Raw genomic sequence first — 6325 nt, 5'->3', positions numbered from 1 at the left:
ACTGTTCTTAGAAAAGTATTTCCCTAGGTTTATGGAAACCCAGATGGAGATTAAGTTTCTAGAGTTGAAACATGATAAGATGACTGTGGCAGAGTATGAGGTCCAGTTTACTGAGCTATCACGATTTGTGCCTGAGTTCGTGAATACTGAAGAGAAGAAAGCGCGAAGGTTTTAGCTTGGTCTGAAAAAGTGGATCCAAAACCGAGTGGCGGTACTAGAGCTAACAGATTATGCCACCTTAGTGCAGAAAGCCTCGATTGTTGAAGCTGGCAGTGAGCAGAGTGTGAAGAAAAAGGAAAATAGGAAGACGAAGATAGGAAGCCAAGGTGGAGGAGGAGTAGGAACCGGGAACAGGAGCCTTCCAAGCAGGTTCGTCAGGGGAGTGGTGTCCCAACCTGCACGAGGCCCTGGATTCAGAAAGGCCCCAAGTGAGATTGTTGGCCAGGGCGGCGGACAATCTAGGCCAACATTTCATAGCCAACCCCGTGCCCCAATACCCGAATGTCAGACATATGGGAGAAGACACCTTGGAGTGTGCACCCAGGCGAGAGCCCCTCTGAAATGTTACAGATGCAACCAACCCGGACACCTTTCCAATAACTGCACTCGGCCCAATGTGACGTGTTTCCAATGTGGGAAGGTAGGACACATGAGAAAGGATTGCCCGACATTGAAGCCCTCAGTCTCAGGGATGAGTAGAGCTGCATCCAACCGACCCCCAGCTGCTAGGACCTTCAACATGACTGTTCAGGATGCTGTCCGGAACACTGACGTGATAGCAGGTACCCTCCTGTTAAATTCCGAACATGCAAATGTCCTATTTGATTTTGGAGCAACCAAGTCATTTATATCTCAAGATTTTGCTAAAAAGTTAAAACTTAACGCCATACCCTTACGTATGATATTACAAGTGGAAATAGCAAACAAAGAAATAATTCTTGTGAATCAAGTACACCCTAAATGCAAGTTGAAATTAGAAGGAAGAGTCTTCGAAGTTGACCTAATCCCATTTACGTTAGGAGAATTTGATGTAATCTTAGGAATGGATTGGTTAACCAGTAATGGAGCGCAAATAGATTGTGAACGGAAGAGGGTAAAGATAAGAGTGCAAAATGGAAAATAAGTAGTGTTTAGAGGTCAACGACAGACCCAGAAATTTCTGACCATGTTACAGGCAAAAAGATTGTTAAGGAAAGGTAACGAGGCCTATTTGGCTTATGTGGTAGAGACCAAGAAGGAAGTTCCTAACATATAGGACATACCCATAGTAAATGAATTCGAGGATATATTTCCAGAGAACTTACCAGGGTTGCCACTCGATAGAGAAATAGAATTCGCTATAAAATTAGCACCAGGAATGGCACCAGTATCCAAGGCCCCCTATAGGCTAGCCCCAGTTGAGATGAAGGAACTAGCTTCTCAACTACAAGAATTATTAGATAATGGGATGATAAGACCCGGTGTGTCGCCATGGGGAGCACCAGTATTATTCATAAAGAAAAAGGACGGCAGTATGAGATTATGCATAGACTATCGAGAATTGAATAAGCTGACTATTAAGAATAGGTACCCTCTCCCTAGGATTGATGACCTATTCGATCAACTCAAGGGAGTTGTACATTTTTCCAAAATAGATTTGAGGAAAGGATATCACTAGTTGAAACTCAAACCTGAGGATATACCGAAGACTGCTTTTTGCACTAGGTATGGACACTATGAGTTCTTAGTCATGTCATTTGGGCTAACCAATTCACCCGCAACCTTTATGGATTTGATGAACAAAGTGTTCAAAAGGTACCTAGATATATGTGTGATAGTTTTTGTAGATGATATTCTAATCTACTCAAAGACAGAGCAAGAACATGCAGAACATTTGAGGATGGTCTTAGAAATCTTGAGGAACGAGAAATTATATGCCAAGTTCTCGAAGTGCAAGTTTTGGTTAAGGGAAGTTCAATTCTTAGGACATGTGGTGAGTAGCAAAGGAGTTTTAGTTGACCCCGCCAAAATAGAGGCGGTATCCAACTGGGAAAGACCAACTACCCCAACAGAGGTTAGGAGTTTTGTAGGTTTAGCAGGATATTACTGAAGATTCATACAAGACTTTGCTAAGATAGCCGGTCCACTGACTAGACTTACCCGAAAGACAGAATAGTTTGTATGGATAGAGAAATGTGAGGAAAGCTTTCAGGAACTGAAAAGGAGGCTGGTGTCAGCACCAGTGCTCGCTCTTCCCGATGGAAAGGGAGAGTTTGTGATATACAGCGACGCATCGCTTAAAGGATTAGGATGTGTCCTTATGCAGCACGGCAAAGTTATAGCATATGCCTCTCGGCAATTGAAGGAATATGAGAGCATATACCCGACGCATGATCTAGAATTAGCAGCCATAGTATTTGCCTTGAAAATTTGGAGACACTACCCATGCGGTGAGAAATGCGAGATTTACACAGACCATAAGAGCCTCAAATATATTTTTACTCAGTAGGAACTGAACATGAGATAGAGGAGATGGTTAGAGTTGATTTAGGACTACATTTGTGAAATTTTGTATCACCCGGGTAAAGCCAATGTGGTGGCTGATGCCCTTAGTAGGAAGAAAAGACTCAAAATGATAACGACATCTGAGGAATTAATTAAAGAATTTGAGCAGATGGAAATTGACGTGAGGATGACCGATAAAGGAACAGAAGGATTATTTGAGATTAAGCCAGTTTCGGAACTGACTGAAAAGATACGAGTATGTCAGGAAAAGAAGATGAGTGACGAAAGAGGAACATTGACCGGTGAGGAAGTGAGATGCGAGAATGACGAGAAAGGGATCATGAGGTATGCGTCCCGAATTTGGATTCCATATGTGCAAGAGTTAAAGGACGAGCTGCTGCACGAAGGGCACAGCTCCAAATATTCAATCCACCCAGGAAGTATGAAGATGTACCGTGACCTTAAGGAATATTATTGGTGGCCTAACATGAAGAGAGAAGCAGCAGAGTGGGTCAGCAAGTGCTTGACATGCCAGAGAGTGAAGGCTGAACATCAGCGACCTAGGGGACTATTACGGCCCCTGGAAATTCTGGAATGGAAATGGGAGCATATAGCCATGGATTTTATGACAGGCCTACCAAGGACAAAGACCAATCATGACGCCATATGGGTTATCATAGATAGGTTGAGCAAGTCCGCACACTTCCTACCAATCAACGAAAGGTACACCGTAGACAAGCTGGTGAATATTTACTTAAAGGAAATTGTAGTGAGACACGGCGTTCCTGTTGCCATAGTGTCAGATCGAGAGCCAAGGTTTAATTCCCGATTTTGGAGAAGCTTCCAGGAATGCGTAGGCACCAGACTAAATATGAGTACCGCTCACCACCTCCAGACTGATGGACAAAGCGAAAGGACTATTCAGACCCTAGAAGATATGCTACGAGTGTGTTCCATTGATTTTAAAGGAAACTGGAATGACCACTTACCCTTGATCGAATTTGCTTACAACAATAGCTATCACGCTAGCATAGGAATGCCTCCGTATGAAGCTCTTTATGGAAGGAGATGTCGCTCTCCCCTATGTTGGGATGAAGTTGGAGAACACAAGATAATAGGACTAGAGTTAGTTCAACAGACCAGGGAAATGGTAGGACTCATCAGGAAAAGACTGGTAGCAGTCAAGACAGACAAAAGAAGTACACCGACCAGACCAGAAAAGATAGAGAGTATGAAGTAGGGGATTCGGTGTTGTTGAAGGTATCTACGTGGAAAGGAGTGACGAGATTTGGGAAGAAAGGGAAGCTGAGTCCTAGATTCATAGGACCCTTTGAAATCTTGAGGAGAATAGGACCTCTAGCTTACAAGCTCGCCTTGCCCCCTAATCGGCAACAAGTGCACAACGTATTCCATGTGTCCATGTTAAGGAAGTACCATGCATATGCACGACACGTAATAGAATATGAGCAGGTAGACTTACAACCAGACCTGACCTACATCGAGCAGCCAATAAGGATAATGGACCAAAAAGAACAAGTGCTGAGGAACACGACTGTGAAGCTGGTTAGAATCTTGTGGAGGAATCAAAATGTCGAGGAGTCAACTTGGGAACTTGAAGACGCAATGAGGAATAGATATCCCTACTTATTTTCTAATTGATTCCGGGACGGAATCCTTGTTAGAGGGGAAGACTGTAATAACTCGAATTTTTGAGACCTTGTAAAACGTTTAATGAATAGTAACTCTGACGGACGGGGAAAACTTTTTAGCCCACACTATGTAGTGCATGAGAAAATGAGTTTCGGAGTTGATATTATGATTATACGTACCAAATGAGTGTATATAAACGCTATTAGTTTTCGAAGAAAATGAACTTTAAAAAACGACCATATTTACGAATCATCGAGGATTACGGGAATCACAATATAATTACAAAATTAAAACCCTGCATATTTATATCCAAGTATGATAATTCAAAACATAAGGAATAAATATGAAAGGAATTACGTCGCGAACCATTTACGAGGAAGTATTACGAAAACGTCTAAGCGACCGAGTGAACGCGTAAATGATTAAATAAACGTAACGCGCTAACTAACCATGGTAAGAAAGTAACTATGGTTACTTTATCAAATAGTGAGCTAAGGAGTAGGATGATCAACCAAGGCTATCAAATAGTAAGCTAAAGAGCTAAACAAGTAGCTTAGCTTGTAAACTAGGAAGCTAGTTGGATTTGTCCCCAGGATTTGCAACAAGAATAAAATCCTAGGATCTAAACTAAAGAATAACAAATAAATATAAGATATCACAAGCTATCACTTGCATTATTTCAATAAGCAACCAAGAAGCAAACACAAAAACTCTCTCCCCATTTCTTCTTTAGCTCCATTCGGCCCTCACCCTAAAACCAAGAAACCAAATTTCAAATCTTCAAGCTCTAACCATGGATAAATCCTCCCATTAATTCCAAAGATTCCTACCAACCAAAATAAGGTAAGAAAAATCTTTGAGCTCTTTTTATCAAGGTTTGATGGGTGAAATAAAATGAAGAAAGTTGATAATGAATAGTATGAATAATAACTCTTCTTTGGTTTCTTGATTTTGATGGTTATTTTAGGTTCCAAAAACCATACTAAGCACTCCCAAGACTTCACCATCATCAAGAACACATCTCAATCTCTCAAGAAAGGTAAAAATCTTTGACCCAGCTTTATTTAAGATTTAAGTTCAAGATCCTTTTAGTATGTAGTTGTAAACCTAGTTTTGGTGGTAGTTTTGTTGAAATCTTGATGTTTAGCTAAGTAGATTTAAGGTTGATTGTTGTTGCCTCAAGAACATGGTGTTCTTAAGAGGATTTAGTGTGGTGATGATGATATGTTGATTGTTGGTGGTAGTATAAAGATTTAAGGCATAAACGAAACTCCGATCGTAATCGTAATCTCGTTAAAACGAACAAAACATAACTTTAAGATTCTGCAGAAAGTCCCGAAGATTTAAACTGTAGTTTCTTGAAAAATAACCCTTTATTATGACATAAAATGTTATAAGGATCGTTTAGGCGCTTGAATCGCTTGATTCCGATTTACGGATCAAAAGTTATGGTTGTTTTACTAAAAGTGATTTACGCGACAAAAACTGCTACGAATTTTGAAAATATAAAGGATCGACTTTAGAATGTTCATAAATCATGAAATTTTTACAGAGAGTAGTATTTTGAGTTTCCTAACGGCCATAAAAATTTCAAGTGAAAATAATAAGTTTTCAATTTTATAAAAATATCGGAGCCGAGATCGCGCGATTAGAAACCGAAGAATCCATAAGCGGAGCCGACGACGAAAATGAAAATGGACTTAAGATACTTTGAAAAAAGAAGAAACCATAATGAGAATAAGTAATTAAAGAAATAAAAAGGGTAAAATGAGTTGAGAGGGTGCGTAATAAGTAGCGCGTTAGTGCGAGTCGCCGTAAATTAAAACGGGACCTAACGAAATGAATTGTGTTTATGATTATAAATTTCTGAACAGAACCTAGAGCATCCTCCACCTCGAGATACCCAGGAAAGTTTACGAACCCAACTCCATATACTGTTGTGTTGTGAAAGGATTATTTTATTATCATTGCATAAATACCATGCTTGCCATGATACGTAGTTATTGAATTTTCGCATAATGTAGCGATGTTGTACGATAAGTAAATATCGTGAAATGTTTTATTCCGCTATAAGCATGACGTATTATAATAAGACCGAGAGTCGGTTGGGATTTCATGATAAAAACCTGGGAATCATTCCGGTGATATTATAGGACAATTACAAGTCCATAGTAGTACGTTTTAAAGGGAC

Source organism: Apium graveolens, chromosome 5 (genome assembly GCF_009905375.1).
Source record: "Apium graveolens cultivar Ventura chromosome 5, ASM990537v1, whole genome shotgun sequence".
In the NCBI taxonomy this organism is placed as follows: domain Eukaryota; kingdom Viridiplantae; phylum Streptophyta; class Magnoliopsida; order Apiales; family Apiaceae; genus Apium; species Apium graveolens.
Note: the sequence above shows the minus strand (reverse complement) of the source record.